Source organism: Haemaphysalis longicornis, unplaced genomic scaffold (genome assembly GCF_048455015.1).
Source record: "Haemaphysalis longicornis isolate Haplotype H1 unplaced genomic scaffold, Haemaphysalis longicornis Haplotype H1 scaffold_13, whole genome shotgun sequence".
Lineage (NCBI taxonomy): Eukaryota > Metazoa > Arthropoda > Arachnida > Ixodida > Ixodidae > Haemaphysalis > Haemaphysalis longicornis.
In genome coordinates, this window is record NW_027526233.1 from 7,784,031 (window position 1) to 7,801,534 (window position 17,504).

Here is a 17,504-nt window from a genome sequence, read left to right on the forward strand (position 1 = left end):
GCTTGAAAAAGACCGCAGGAACTTTCGACAAAGTAAATGACAACTACAAAGCTTGTGTTCACGTGCACTATTTTCTCAAAGTATTCCGCTCCATTTTCCGAGCAATACTGTGTACCAAATTAGGCCAACGTTCACATCGACTGTGAGGTTTCTTCTTTTAAATACATCGTATAAAATATGTACTGATGTCAAGAAAGTGCTCCTCATACCAACTGAATGGGCGTAATACGACTTTTTCTTTTCCGGCAAAGTGCAGGTAAGCGGATGCCAATTCCTTCGTGGCAATGAGCTATTATAAAGTCTCAGGAGTCTGGAAAAACTTTTACAAATTAGGACGCGCAGCACCAGCTTGGAATATATTTCTGTGCCGTCTGTACAAGCCTCTAGGTCTTTCCAGTCGAACCGTGGTGTTCGTTCGGTAGCATATATTTAAAAACCCAAATCATCGCACTTCAGCGTAGGCTCCGTGTATCACTGATTTTGAAAGTTGTTTAAAAATCAAGAGCAGATTTTTTTATAAATTTCGCGTTTCGGCAGCCCAGAGCACAAAACCCAATCAATGATGATGCGGACGGTTAGCAGAAGCAGATGAGGCATGACATCATAGTAATAATTGTAATGAGAAGCTAAAGTGCGAGATGATATACACACAGCGTAATAAGTAACAGATTGTTGCTCCCAAGATTCCTTGTTAATATGAAATTCTTACTGCATTTCTACTCAACGACCGTACAATTGAGAAAGCACCATGTAGTCATTTTAGCCTTCTAAGAAGCTGGAAAAACTGCCTGAAAACTATTGCAGTTGGGGTGAATTTCACAGCTGAGTTTGGCAATTCTCCCCAGAGTTTATGAATGTGCACAGCAAAGCGCCATTATTATATACTGCGAAAACCTTTGATTACGTTCCTGGCCGAATATCCGGCTTCTATTGCGCGCAAAATTGCTAAGGAATTTTACAGAAACTGGGCAACGCACGGCAGGCAAAATGACCCACCACTCAAATTATAAAAACCGATTAATCATTACACTTATTACCGCACGTTTCTCTGGAGGCTGCTGTAAAAAAGGAAGTAATTATGTTTCATATAAACGTTCGCTAAAAATTAACGTCGGTGGGATTTGAGCGAGGGTCCTCCGGAGTGCACGGACATCGCAGCTTCTGTTAATTACCTGGATGGCACAATGAACAAAACAATAAATAAACATTTATCTTCAGCACTTTAAGGTTAAAGAAGGAACTGATAGACGTTTTGCGGTGCAGCATGCTAAGCGCAAGGCATGGTTACCAGGGTATAGAATGGTGTACCTTGCTTTGGCTGTCTTGCTAAATATTGAGAACATCAGTTTTGTAGGTTAAGTAAGTCATTCTCTGAAATAATTTTTAGATGGCAGCAGATTCCGTTTTGCGTGCCGGACATTTGTTACAATTTTCCATGAAATATGCAGTCTGAGCAGAAGCAACGTGTACGTATGTGCACATTCTTCCTTATCGCCGGGCAATACACATGTGTTATACGGTTTATTCAATACTTCCTTATTAGTTATTCTTTGAAGATAATGCAGTTTTTAAAATCTTATGAACATCTGGCTTATACGATTTTGCATCTGAATTTCAACCGACACGGCTTCAAGTAATTTCGGATACTTTCCCTAATAAGACCGTTCCTCTCACCGGCCGATCATAGCAACAAACACGGTTCGTTTCATATGTATCCCTGGCCGCATTCTCCTAACGATCCATGCTTGTACATTTCAGGTCAGAACATAGCAAGTTTGTCTATGTGACAGCAAGGTTTCTTCAATTTGTGCGACGTTGTGGTGGCAATCCGTGTGTTTGCGCATTGCGGTCGAAATGTGTGTTGCATCCCAGAAAAGCGAACTTCAGGATAAAGAGTGTGCGCATGTCACTTTGATTAGGAATGCGCAGGCGTGAAGCGTCCGAGGTGAAGCTTACGCATTATTTGAATAGCCCCTCTAGAAGATTCTTCCAGTAATTTAGTAAGGTATCGGAGTACCTCTTCTGGTTATTTGAGTACTTCGAAACAGTGCTCCGCCTCTGGAACTGAACACGTAAACGTAGTAAAAGATAAATGCGATGATTGCTTTTTCTGCGATTACCATCTTGTTATTTCTAAACTAGATGAAAAATATGCGAATTCTTTAAAGCGGTTACACATTGTCCCGCATTATCTGCCAACTAGACTAATACTCAGAAGACTATTTCCCAACATCATCCTTCCATCATTATTTTATTTTTTATATGACGAGGGGAGACAAAAAAATTTTTGAACAGCTTGAAGGGACCTCGACCTCTTTTCGCTGACAGCTTAGTGGAGACAGCTTAGGTTTAAAGGTACAATTTCAGAAACATATTGCATACTACCGTTTCTTGCAATAAAACAAAAAGTGAGGTTATTTTCCTGCCTCCTACGAAAGAAAGATTGAGGGCCATCCGGATAATACACTTTTGATGCCGATGTATACCGCGTCTATGTTAACAGTATCACAGTAAAAGTTGTACCAAATGCTTCAAGTATCAAGTCGACTGTTTTATTCGCCAAAGAACGCATGTTCAAGTGAAACAACGCCATAGCTGGTGTTCTGGTGCTTACTAACTACTAGATTTTCGATGATGAATCCCATGCGCGTAGCCAGGATTTTTTTTGGGGAGGAGCTAAGGTTGTTCCAAGCCCCTCCCCCACCCCTCAAAGGAAAAAAAAGCGTGGAGTTTACATGTTCTGTTCATTTAAAAGACTGCATTGTCCTGATAACAATGATACCAGTTTTACCGCCAACCTAAAAGGGATAGTCGATATATTATATAGGACATATGAAGCCGTGGCGAATCCCCGCCCACTTTCTCGCGATTTTTGTATGACATCACAGGGTCTCGTTCATACGATTGGCGCTTAACGACCAAAGCCACCGCCAAGGAACGTGATTGCGTGGTTGTAGAGTGCCTGTCCTATGCTATCTTTTGAATTCTAACGCGAAGTTAACACACCGATAACTACTTTTTAGTGCTGGCCTATATACATCACTCCCGCCCATATTACGTCACTGCATGCAGCGCTATAGACCTTTTCAACTTATTCTTCCTGGAAGCTGCCATTTTATCAGTGGGCTGTGCTAGCGGCTCTATAATTGAGGCATCCGACAGGAATATGTGACTGCGCATGCGCAACACAGCTCAGGATATGTCCTGATCTTATGAAAGATTAACGCATGAAAAGGTTTAGAGTTTTTGACATTTGTTGCATTGCTTCGGTTGAAAAACGTCTGTGACTGGAAGGGAGCGTGTGAGTTACCAAAGCTAGTTCCTCCAAATTGAATGAGGCAGTATTTTTTGTTCTAATGGCCCCTTTAGGGTCTCTCTCATGATATCGGTGTTAACTATGATGGTATTTGCGCCAGGTGAAGCTGTAAACTGGGAGAAAATCCGCAGACGGCGTGGTGCAAATCTGTTCCCGTGATACCGGACGTAATCTGCACGCACGGAACCTTGTGCAAGCATTGGATTAAATAGCCATAGTTTCATGTGATTCCTTGCTTTATTTCAACGTGTGTGGTATGATGAGTGTGAGATCCGCAATAAATTGGCGTGGGCCGTAAGAATGAGTTTTTTTTATTTATTTCTTGTCCACAATGCAGAAGAAAATGTTTGTGCGTATAAGCATTCTACGCCCGTACAGCAGCTTTCAGTGCAAGGCCAATGAAGCTCATTCTGTACAGTCTACATCGAATTCATGCCCTTAGGTTATGTGTAGCGGAGGTCTTATTTTAAGAAAAAAACGATAGGCTAGGAATTTTGCCTACAATAAGCGTTATATCACTAGCAAATATTTCAACAAATACTAACCCTATATAAACACACAGACATCCAGCACAAGAACACCGCTGTTAACGGCGAAAATTAGACAAAAATGGCAGGATTAGCCCTCACGTGAAGCGGAATAATTCAGCCATCGGTATTTGTTAAGCCATGCCAGTTAAAATTTCCGCTGACGTTTTTGGTCTCAACGCAATCAGGACTCCGGCCAGGCATGAGAAGCTGGTGCTTTGTAACATAGTGAATCAGGTTGACATTTCGGCACAGCCCAAATATCTGCTGTAATGAGCTTCCGTATTGTGTTCTGAAATAGTTGCATTATTCTGTGTCAAGTTTTCAATGCTTCGTGCATAAATGTCCTGTAGCCTGTCGGAAGACGTGCACTGTCCAGTAGCATTTCTGGGGAGGCCATTCCCTTTAGGTGTATACGTACCGCTCGTGGATAAGGTAGGTTAAGCCCCTGCAAAGTTGCCCATTCAATTCTGTATCAAGCTTAAAATTCAGCAACAAAAACTAATAATGCAAAGACGGCGGTGTTGAGCAATATATTGCTGTGTGCTGGCGGCGGAGGTGTGCTGGTGCTCTTTATAGGGACTGTGGTCTGTAGACTGTTTGTTTAATTACGACATTCTGTTGTCATGCGAGACCGATTGACCATTAAAAGGACGATACGTCTACGCACACAGAACTTCGAAAGCCAGGAAGCGCTAACGGAAAACTCCCACCTCCCCTCGCGGGAACCCCTGTGTAGATGCGACGCATAGGCGGAGCGGCGAAGGGAACGCGTTTTATAGCGCTCATAACGTTGAGGGGACTGCGTAAGCTGGTCCCAGTCGATGACGACGTTGGCGTACATGTAAAGCGGCGTGGACTCTAGGTGTTTGAGCCAAGCGTGGATGTTGCTTCGCCGGAGAACGGCACACCGGTTATATGCGCAGCGCGCCCGAAGGAGAGGAAACCGCGGAAGAGAGAGTACTGCACATGTGCCGGCCCCAGCGCGTCTGCCGCGGCTATGACGCAACGTGCCGCGGCTATGACGCAACGCAATCCAACACAATCCACTTTAATCCAATCCAATCCAAATCCAATCCAACCGAATCCAAGCCAAGTCAAGCCAATCCAATCCAATCCAATCCAATCCAATCAAATCAAATCCAATCCAATGCCCCTCGCGAGAGAGTGTTCGTTATCGGAGAGGAGAGGGGGTGAGCGGCGGAGAGCGCAGCTCGCGCGGCGAGGAGAATGGCAGAGGGGTGGACACCGCCGACAACAACGACGACGACGCCGGAGGGACAAGGCGAGTGAATCAGATGCTCTGCATCTAAAATTCTACCACAACGGCACGTACCGTTTCTGCGCCATGATTACGAATGTCCTTCACTTGCGCACGCTGCATGATTATTTTAAAGTTGGGTGCAGCAGTGGATGCACGCGTTCGTACGAAATGCGGTGACAAAAGTCTCGATAACGGGCACACCATGCTACAGCGGCTACTTCACGCGGAGTTGTGTCCCTGTAAAAGCCAACTACTAAAACAGCAGCGTGAACTAATATATTTTAACTATTCATGTACCGATACTATGCTGCCCGATACTCTCTCAGTGTCGTTCCCTAAGATTGTGCATAATAAAACATTTAGGCGTTTATAAGAGTTGAATTTACGGTTTCCTTCATTGAAAGTTACCGTTCCGCTTCACCGTGGGCACTTCTTTCGACGACCAATTCAAACGCAAATATTGCATTCGAAATAAAACGAGACGCACATTTATATCTCACAGAAACAAAGGTACTGTAACATCGTGTAAATTGACGAAGTGATCAATTGATCTACACCGCACAACTTAAGGCACAAGGTACAGCAACCTCCATCGTCAAAATACATCAGTGATGATGCAAGGAAAAATCAATGGAAGAAAATGACTCACATTTTGACACCTTTTTTGTGTGTTGGCACTTGGAACATGAGCTTCTCAAAGGCATGGGCGTTTCTGTCCTTGCAGCACATTGCTGTTGTGTCTCAAATAAGCTCTTGAATATACACTGCTGCGGGCAGCGTCCGCCCATGTAAAGAGCGTCCGTGGACGAAATGGAGGGGCTTTAGTTGTTACCGAGGTTGTAGATGGCCATCGGTTCTTTGTTACTTACAGTCGCGACTGCCGTCTGCTCGTGGCGGGGAGTGACCGCCGTCCCCTCACGTTTAGGATAGTCTGGAACTGGCTCTATCATCCGCAGCGCGCCATTTTTGTTGACCCGCTTTTCTCCAATACCCTAGATTAGGGAAAAATACCGCCGAACAAATCTGCGTAATCGCAGAGGTGAAAATAACTCTCGCAACACCGCTTTCAGAAGAGGACACGCAGTGCGCGCAATCTGAGACCACACCAACAACACCCTCGCTGGCTCGACAGAAACGTGAAAAAGGAAGAATGAAGGGGTGACGCGCGGAAGAGGGGCATACTTTGCTGTGCGCCCTGATCTCACTCACAAAGGCCCTCTGCGCACGCACGACATTCATTCAGGGAACCCCCACATTTCGTCCAATATGCAGCCCCTGCATCGCATTCTTCAATTACTTTGAAGGAGTCTTGAATGTCTGCCCACGGCCGCTCGATCTCCCCCTTTTTAGGAGAAGGAGTGGCCGTGGTCTGCCACCACCGCTTACATGTTGTTCTTCCTAACATACAATTGTCATCTGTTCCCTTTAGGACCTTCATCGTACCAGTCTTCACCCGTCAATAGACGGCGGTCCCTCTGCTTTTCCGTCGCGAGTTAGTGCGGATTACTCCTTGCTTCCTCGTCCCTACCGTGACAAGTCAATCTCCTCTGCTGAGAAAGACTCAACCGGCCGAATATTCTCCGTGTGGCCACATGTCACGCACAAAGGGGCACAACGTTCCCGCGCGCTGAGCTTGCCCGAAGGCGCGATCGGTTTTTGGGGCTGCACCCCTCCGCAATTATCCTGACTCAGGCGCTTCGTTTTGTGTAAACAAGAATGCGTAGGGCAGCATTTAGTCATGCATGTGTCTAATAGCGGCACTTACGAAAGGTATGCGCCTTTGTTCACAGGCGATGTACCTGTTAGAACAGGCAGCACGGCGCCAGCCCGAATAATTTCGGGGGGGGGGGGGGAGGGTGCTGAAGCCTGGTCAGGACCCCCCTCTGGCTACTTCACTGAGGAGGGGGGTGAAGTGAAAATTTCGGGGGGAGGTTGCACCCCGCAACCCCCCCCCCCCTCTGGCTACGCCACTGATGAATAACCATAATCTGATTCAAGCTATGAACACAGAAAATATGCCCACAACATTTCTGCGCGATAACAACCAGGTCATCCAACTGCGTAATGGAAGCAATTGGCGATTTATCTTCCTTGTGCACAAGAAGTTCTGCATTTTTTACCCAGCCGTGCCTCCATTTCGTTTTCTTTTGCGTTGCATTTGCAGTACCGAAGAATGCTTTTATAGCCGGACAAAGATGTTCATTTAGATATACAAAAACAGTCTATACAAGATCACCCTCCATATATTTGTCTAATGGCTTCGAACGAGCAGAAAAAGAGTATAGAGACCATTGGCCATATACTTGTATGTTACAAATAGGCACATTTTATACGCGCAGTAAAAGATTTACTTCATAAAAAAGGAGAGAGAGTGGAAAGACATTTCGTTTAAATTGACAACGACATTTTGAAAACGTGCAGACCAAACACCGTGTGTTGTAAGTTACAGTGAAAATATACATGTCAAATAAAGTGGTGAATTCTCGTAATTTTAAGAGACTACTTACTAGTTCAGCTTTGCAAAATAAAAAACAGGAAATCAGCGCCCCTTCCTACGTAAGTTTCGAAGCGGACCAAATTCTGGCTTTAACCGGGATTCCTGAGGCGGTTTCAAATAACAGCAGGTACGCAAAGCTTCATACAGAAAGATATTTTTAACACATGCTGTAGAGATCATAATTCGCGAGTATAAAACAGTAAGGTTTTATGGTCGATGAGAAAACAAGTTGCGAGAGCAGCTGCCCCTAATCGACAGCTGCTACGGAAATAGACGTTTCCCTTTCACTTTGTGGAGTTCCGTACCGTGCGAAAGAGCGTAGATTGAGAGAGCGCTGACTAAAACAAAATTGACTAACTTTGTGGAGCACCAGCAGAAAGGGGCCACTGAGGCTTTAAACGCGGGAAAAAATCAAACCACTTTAAGTCAACGCACTGACATACAGAAGTATAATACGGAGAGGATCGAATACGCTGTAAGGAACAGAGGTAGCCTGAAAGCAGCGACAAGGTGTCTTGGCGTGGGGAAAAATAAGAGGTATGCACTTAAAGACAAGCAAGGCATTGTCATCACAAGCAGAAAGAAAATAGTCACACTAGCCGAGGAGTTTTATAGTGATCTGTACAGTTGCCGGGACATCCAGGATAGAGCCGAATGATAAAGGAGTTCAGAGGAGCTAGACATCCCACCAGTAACGACCGAAGAAGTAAAGAAGGCTTCGAGTGATATGAAAGGGGGCAAAGCACCTTGTGAGGATCAGATCACAGCAGAGCTCTTGAAGGATGGCGGAGTCTGGGACCCATACACAAAAAAAATATCGAGGCTCTTGAACTAATCCAACGTAAAGCGGTCCGTATTATTTACTCCAAGTACAGAAGAACTGATTCCTCATCAAACCTTATAAAAGAAAACATTACACCCACACTTGAAAAACGTCGTAAAACTCACAGGCTCAAATTCATTTTTCTTTTGAATAACTACCTGTCAGTAAACCGTGATTTGTGTCTAAAACCGCTTACGCCAAGACAAAGCCGGCTTCAGCAGACTAATTCATGAACACCGTATTTCACCAGAACTAAAATTTTCAAATACTCGTACTTTCATCGAACCATAAACGACTGGAACTGCCTACCTCAGCCGTTAACCGGCTCTGTTGAATCTCTTGATCGCATTGAACCATGACCCATAATGTACCTTTTTGTATCTTTTGTATCTGATGCATCTTCTTATTGTTCTTGCTTATTTACAACAATGTGCAGTTTGATATTCTTGCCCCTACTGCTGCGTCCTAAATGAGCCTGCAGTATTCTGTAAATAAGAAAATAAAAAAAAGTACTTAAAAAACTGGCAAACCTGTAAAACCAATGCCTAATAACCGCGAGTGCACCGGAATCTTGGAATAAGGCGAGCATCATCCTAATCCACAAGAAAGGGGACATGAAGGTCTTGAAAAATCACATCCCGGTCAGCTTACTGTCAGTCGTCTACAAGGTACTTACCAAGGTAATCGCTATCACAATTTCTGCAACCTTAGATTTCAGTCAGCCTAGAGAACAAGCAGGGTTCCGTAACGGCTATTCAACAACAGACCACATTCCCCCGATCAATCAGGTGATGGAGAAGTGCGCTGAGTATACTGAACCCCTATGTATAGCCTTCATAGATTTGAGAAAGCATTTGACTCGGTCGAAACCCTAGTAGTCATTCAGGCATTAGGGAACCAGGGTGTAGATGAGTATTATGTAAAAATACTAGAGAATATCTACAATGGGTCCACAGCTACCATCATCCTCCATAAGGAGAGCAGCAAAATACATACCTATAAGAAAGGGCGTCAGACAAGGGGACACAATGTCTCCAATGTTATTCACATCATGTTTAAAAGAAGTATTTACAACATTGTATTGGGAACAGGTGGGATTCAGGGTTAATGAAGAATACCTTAGTAACCTCAGCTTTGCTGATGACGTTGCCTGGCTAAGTAACTCGGGGGATGAACTGCAGAGCATGCTTTCCGCACTAGACTTACAGGTAGAACCGTGGGCGTGAAAATAATACGCAGAAAACTAAAGTTATGATCATTAACCTCGGGACAGCTGAGCAGTTTGAGATAGGTGGCGAGGCCGTGGAAGTAGTAAGCGGATATATCTACTTAGGCCAAGTTGTGACCCCGGATCCCAGCCATAAGACAGGGATCATTACAAGGATAAGAATGGGGTGGACTGTATACGGCAGACATTCTCAGATAATGAATGGCAGCCTACCATCCCCTCAAGAAGAAAGTGTATGACAGCTGCGTCTTACTGGTACTCACCTACGGTGCAGAACCTTGGGGACTCACTAAGAGGGTTCAACCCGAATTGAGAACGACTCGGCGGGCAATGGAACGGAATATGACAGGAGTAACGCTAAGGGAAAAGAAGAGAGCGGTGTGGGTCAGAGAACAAATGCGGGTTAAGGACATATTAGTAGAAATTAATAAGAAGAAATGGACGTTGGCATGGCAATGAATGCGAAAGCACGATAACCATTGGTTATTAAGGGCAAAAGAGTGGATCCCTAGAGAAGGCAAGCGAGGCAGGAGGCGGCAGAATGTTAGATGGGCAAAGCAGATCAAGAAGTTTGCAAGGATAAATTGGTCGCAGTTAGCACAGGACCGGGATAATTGGAGATTAATGGGAGAGATATTTGCCCTGCCGTGGGCTTAGATAGGCTGGTGGCGGTGTGATGATGAGGATGATGATGATAATTATGAGCATGATGGTGATGATGATGATGAAAGCGGACGGAAGCACATAGCAGTAATTCGCTGTACGGGCTGTGGTTCCGCTCCTCGCTGTTTGCTACCATCCCTCACGCTCTTCCCCTCTCTGTGTCTCACCTCTCTTCATGAAATAAACACAAGCTTGTTCAAGGCAGTTGACTTTTCCCGCCTTCGCAGTGCTTGCTCGCTATCTGCCAGGAAGAGCACGAGCGTAGGTTCTGTTCTTTTTGTGTTTGGTTTCATCTCGCCACCGTTGGAGGCTTCCTGCGCCATTTTGAACGCACCGCTTTCTTTTTCTTCGACGGCCACTTTTAAGTGCGAATGCACTTTATAAGCGACCCCAAACCTTCCACCGGCGGCGGCGGCGGCGGCGGCGGCGTCCGCAGTCCTCCTCTCCCTAGCAACGGCGTGGAGCGGAGAGGAGCGTCGGTAGCAACGGCGCGGTGACGTCACTTCACCACGTGACCGCGCTCGCTCCGCCTCCTCGCCGTGGCTGCGCGGGTGCGCGCCGCTCCCCGCACCACTCCTCGCGCCGTGACGTCATGGTATGACGTCACAGCGCGCCCCCTCTCCCCAGCAGCTGCCGCGCGCCTCTCTCTCCACCGTGACGTCACACTCTCTCCTCTCCCCCTCGCTCGGCTGCAGCTGCCGTGCGCCGCTGTCCCTCTCCCCTTGCGCTCGCCTCCTCTCTCAGCCACCTGGCTCGGCGGGCTCGGCGCGGCGTACCCCCCTATATATGCAGCGATAAACTGCCAGACCTCCGTGGGTCGGCTCGCACGCGCTCACGGGCGAATGCCAACGGATTTTAACTTTACTCCCCCTCATAGCATCACCCCGTGCATTCGCACTTAACCATGTTCACCCTCGGGGAAATGCTTGGGAGTTTTTTTCGTGTTACTATCGTAAAAACCAACCCAATGAACATTCCACCTAAATGGATGCGGGGACTGCAACTTCATACATATTCCCAAAGATTTGCCTGCGGTTTTATTTGCGCTAACTTTTGGGCGCATGTATGAGAAGTACCAGCGGTTGCAGGTGTTTCGAACTGTTCAGCATATATAAATTTTTTGATCAAGTATCCTCTTAAACCTTGGCCTGAAGGCTGAACCAAGGGACAAGCAGGTCTGTTTTCGAAGCCTTTGCTTCGGTGCCTGACGCGGCGGGACTGTGTTTGCGTCCGTGACGTCCCGTGCCTTAGCTGACTAGATTGCGTCACCGCGGTCGAGCTACGATTACGAGCCGGGTAGTTAGAATTTTCTCCCCTCAATACCCGCACATTATTTTCCTGCCGCTCATGATGCAAAGGTTAATCCTAAAGGGTATCTCAAGTAAGTACGTTCGCTGGTGAGACAAACAAACATATAACCATTATTTAGCAAAAAAACCATTGGCTAGCTAAACATCATTTTGGGTAAAATTTTTAAAATGCACAATAAAGCCTGAGTTCCTTAAGTAAGGGATATAAAGTATACTGCGGGCCCAGAGAAGGGCAGGTACGCTTTGCTCTTTAACAGTTACCGAACATTTTTTTTTATTTAGCCTGTACACAGCCGCTGAAAATCATGCAATATCAGAAGCAAGTAAAAAAAACAACAAAAAATCAGTCACACGAAGCCTTGCAACCACTTCTCAGCAAGGAATACCTCTCTACTAAAGACTATGACAGAGTAACCTTGGAGATAATTCCAATGCTTTGCGAGGAGACCCGGGCTGAGGAACAGGGTGGGCTCGGTGACTGCGCAGCAGCGCAGTTCACTAATCCGTTCGCCTTTGGCATGCAGATCTACGCCCTCTTCGCCGCAGCCCAGCTTTCTGGACTCGTGCTGCCCCAATCTGCAGCCTCACCGATCCCAGCGACGCACAATTGCGGGCAGGCAACTGTTCACGCCACTTCGCTCACGCTTCGGCGTGTACGGAAGCGCCACCCCTCCTCCTCTCCTGCCCTCCCGGATACCTGGATTCGTCATGGAAAACAGCATCGCCACCGACATCAGCCGCCGCCTCTCCTATAAAAGACCATCACTGTCCGCCTGCCCTCTGTGGGCTCGGTGACTGCGCAGCAGCGCATTTCACTAATCCGTTCGCCTTTGCCATGCAGGTCAGTAATTCACACAGTCAATTCGCTAAAAAATCTAGTAATTACTTTTTGATACAGTCACCGAGCCCACAGTGCTGCATTGACATTGCCGCTGAATCCGCGAGTGTCATTTATTCCTTGTTGCTGCAAGCCGGTGACGTTGAAACAAACCCCGGCCCTGGTACCATTGAAGAAGCTGCCACCCAATTAAAAAAATTATCCGCTGGTCAATTCACCGTACTCACCGAACTAAAGGAGTTGAAAGATCAGCTGCAATCCACTGATAAAGTAATAACAGACTTAAGTAAACGGATAACAGATCTTGAGAGCCACTTCAAGTCCCTTTCATCTCTTAAAGTTGAAATGGACAGCTTAAAGGCTACCACACTTCAGATGTCCCACCAGATAGACAGCTTATCAGCCCGAGTGGACGACTCTGAAAATCACTCCCGCAGAAACAATTTAATATTCTATGGCATTCCCGACACTAACCCTTCCGAACATTTTACTGAACCAGAAAAACTAGTATTTGCTCTTTGTGCTAATCACATGGAGCTGAATATTGAACCAAAGGACATAGACCGAGCACATCGTCTTGGCCGTCACGCTGTAGACAAGGAAAGGCCGACAATTGTAAAATTTAATACTTTTAAAACAAAGGACAAGATTCTTTCAAACGGCCGCAAACTCAAAGATACCGATTACAGCGTTTGCGAAGACTTTTCCGCCACAGGTCGAATTGCTCGCAGGCATCTTATTGCTTTCGCAAGGTCCCAGTCCTGTCCAGTTATGTTGACCTTTAAAACCCTACGCATAGGCAAAAAAACGCTACATATTTGATGAATCGACACAAACGGTTAAAGGATTACTATAGCTAGTTCCTTGCAATCAACCCGTGCGTCATGGCCCCCGATCCACCCAACGCCCACTACTTTCCCTCTCAGTTATCTTTACTAATATACGCAGTTTTCTACCAAAGCGAGACGTCATTTCTAATCTTGTTTCCTCGTCGAGCAGTAACATATTAGTTTTATCAGAAACGTGGCTATACCCTGACATCAGCGACCATGAAGTTCTCCCATACCTTCCAAATTTTACAGTTTTTCGCAAGGACCGTATAGATAGGCGAGGCGGAGGCGTGCCTATTGCAATCAGCAAAGATATTTCTTGTACTGCAATTAACATTCAGACTGACCTCGAAATTATATGGCTTCTTTGCCACGCCACTCCTGAAACTGTTTTAATTGGTGCCTGCTATAAACCTCCCCACAGCACTCCCGATTTTGCTCGTAAACTTAACGACATGTTAAATGATTTAACTACTGCATACCATAACGCCCGCATTCTGCTTTTTGGGTATTTAAATCATCCTCTCATTGACTGGGTAAACCAAATTACTTTGACGTCAGGAGAGCCCGAAGCGCACGACTTTCTTGATGTGCGCCTACACTTTAACTTAACCCAACTTGTAATTGAACCAACTCGCGTAACTCATACCTGCGTCAATACCCTTGATTTAATACTAACAGGTCACCCTGAGAGCCTTTCGTCCATTTCATATCTTTCAGAAATTAGCGATCACAAGGTAATTCATGCTGAGTTTACGTTCAAACCGGTGTCTCGTCAGAAAAGTAAAAAAACTATACGTCTTTATGACAAAGGAAATTATACAGCTATCATTGATGAACTCCACTCTTTCTTTCCATCATTCCAATCATTATTCCAAAATACACGCGTGCAAAATAATTGGAAAACATTTACGGACAAAGTATATTATCTTGTGAGCAAATATATACCCACATTTAATTTCCAGGCCGACACTCAAAAGCCCTGGTTCACCAAAACATTAAAAGGCCTAGAAAACAAAACGAAACGCCTATTTCGTTCAGCCAAACAGAAGGGAAGCCAATGCGCATGGGAAAAATACTATGTAGCTGAACATGACTACCTAGGAAAAATATGCGAAGCAAAGCACTCTTTCTATAACTATAACTTGCCGAACATTCTATAAAGTGACCCACGCAAGTTTTTCGAAATAATCAACCCTCACCCAACTCAATCGACTAACTTCACCGATGATGCCGGCAGACCAGTGAGTGACGTCGATTGTGCAAACATCTTTAATAACGCATTTGGATCAGTGTTCACAAAAGAAACAGACCTTCCATTCTTCATGCCGACTTCCACTATCGAACTCTTCATGCCATCCATCACATTTTCCGTGTCGGGTATAATATCTATAATAAACAACCTAAAGCTGTCGTCCTCCGCTGGTGTATACAATATTAACTCCAAGTTACTTAAAAACACTATCGATGTCTGTGCCGAATACTTATGTTTATTGTTTTCGCAGTCACTCGCAACAGGCCAACTGCCCGACGATTGGAAAAAAGGGAAGGTCATTCCAGTCTTCAAAACCGGTAACAAAAACTCACCTCTAAATTATCGTCCAATCTCCTTAACGTCAGTGCCTTGCAAAATCATGGAACATATCATATTCACTCACATTATCAGTTTTCTTGACAAGGTTAATTTTTTTCATCCTGCACAACATGGCTTCCGAAAAGGATTTTCATGCGAAACTCAACTAGCACTTTTTGTCCATGACCTTCATTCCAATCTCAATAATAACCTTCAAACCGACGCCATATATCTAGATTTCACCAAAGCATTCGATAAGGTACCCCATAAACGCTGTTACTGAAACTTTCCCACTTAAACTAACACCCCGCAGTCTTCATCTGGATCCATGAATTTTTAAATAACCGTTCCCAATCTGTCCTTGTAAATAATCAGCTCTCCAATTTTATTCCAGTTACATCAGGTGTCCCTCAGGGTTCCGTCCTTGGCCCCTTGTTATTTCTAATATATATTAACGACCTCCCAACGAACTTAACTTGTAACATACGCGTGTTTGCTGATGACTGCGTTTTTTACCGCACAGTAACTAATGTATCCGACCGAATTAGCCTCCAATGTGACCTTAACCAAGTACAGCGTTGGTGTGAACACTGGCAAATGGAACTTAATCCTAACAAATGTAAACTTATGTCGTTTCAGCGTCGCCATAACCCGCTGACCACTTCCTACATAATTTCTAACACTAATGTTCAACTTGTGCAATCATACAAATACCTTGGCCTAACTTTGTGCAGTGACCTAACTTAGACTGAGCATATCCGGACTATCATCGCAGCTGCTAATCGTACTCTCGGCTTCCTAAAACGTCATCTGCGCAACGCACCTCGCCATGTAAAATTACAAGCTTATCAATCCCTCGTAAGAAGCAAGCTCGAATACGCGTCGTCAATTTGGAACCCACACCACGCGTATGTCATTACTGCACTCGAATCACTTCAAAACCGGGCTACTAGATTCATTCGTTCCTCATATACCTATCACATTAGCGTGTCATCTTTAAAAGTAGAACTTGGCCTGTCCCCCCTGTCTTCCCGCCGCCGCATTGCTACCCTTTGCTTGTTTCATAAACTTTTTCACAGTTCACTTGCAATCGATCCTTACATCTCCCCCCCATTTCGCAGATCATATCGCATTGGCCATATCTTTCAAGTTGCCCGTCAACGTTCCCGCACCGTTACTTTTGCTGCCTCATTTTTTCTTCGTGCAGCAAAAGACTGGAATGACCTCCCCCACCATATTGCAGCAATCACCTGTCCATCAACATTTATGCATAGCGTCACAAGCTATTTTTCAAACTAATTCATGGCTTTTTTGTACGTTTTTTTTTGTAACCCCACCCCTTATGTAATGTCCCTTCGGGGACCTTTAAGGTAATAAAAGGAAATGAAATGAAAAGGAGCCCTTTTGTGCGAATTGGAAGGAACAGTGGTTCGAACAGCTAGGGTTTGCGTTCTTTTCTGCGTATATCATTTTGAATGTCCAGGAAGTACTGAAGTATAAACAAAATAAAACTTATAAAACTTACTTGACCGGCACAGACTAAGTGGCTTTGTGTTTAAATATTGCCGACAACAAACAATAACTGTTTTTGCACGGAATTAAAAGTCGGGTTTGGCGGCTAGTTTCTTCTACTTTTGTTTCCAAGGAGCAAATTACTTCAAGTATGTTCAAATTCAAATGCTAATTCTAAAGCTACGATTTCTGTCCCTTATCACATACATACGCACAACTACACCGACGAAGTCGAGAAACTACTGCCCGAAGTAGCAACACATCAGCATCCTACCTAAAGAGCATATATCCATAGGTACAGTATACAAAGACAGTAGGCTCTTTCAGACAACTGTTGAAAAAATAAACTCAAACTTACTTTCCGAAGTGGCAGTCGAGCCAAAGTATAATGGCCATGTCCGCTGAGCCGTAAATATTGTCGCGCGGATATCGGTCCAGCCGAGCAGTCACCTGGGGTGCTATTCCTGAAGGCCCGAGTTCGAGCGAAACTCGGGCAAGGCGGAGCAGTGGTGATAATAATAAGCTAGTGATAATATTTTGGGGGAGGGTTAAAATGCATTAAAAATGCCATTCATGCTATTTGCTTATTATTGAGGTGATGTAATCGGTCCAGGTCAGCGCGCACCAAGGAAGCGTCACTGGGGCGGGGCACATCTTTCAGTGCTTTCTCCCGCTCCACTGCTGCACTGGTGGCTACTGGGGGCACGCAAATCCAATTACTTCATTTTATTGTACTTGTACTTTATTAATCCGTATTTCACTACATTTTATTTTTTATTTCCATTTTATTTTTTCCATTTTATTTCCATTTCCATTTTATTTTTTATTTCATGCGTTCATATGAGCTTTTGGTTTGGAATTTTTCGTCCTAAGAAATAGTTTCTGCCGTTGGTGGCACGCAGTGCAATCACGTGACTATGGCCTACTGGCAAAAAAAAAGAAAGCGGGTGATGAAAGCGTGCCACATTCAAAACAGTTGCTGATCGTATTACGTTACCAAACCCCCCGATTTTCGACACAAAATTTCCTCGGCGTGGTCCAGTCTGCTCACGTGCTTTTAAGGCGAAACCCTGACACTTTTTCTTAATTTATTGTATTTGCGCCTTTTTCCTCGCTTTCGTTT

At 45.0% G+C, this 17,504-nt stretch overlaps 1 pseudogene; it reads left to right on the plus strand.

Annotated features, from left to right (window-relative positions):
* The first annotated feature begins 12,059 nt into the window (after positions 1-12,059).
* On the plus strand, positions 12,060-16,094 carry LOC144164322 (uncharacterized; annotated as a pseudogene).
* Positions 16,095-17,504: the final 1,410 nt, after the last annotated feature.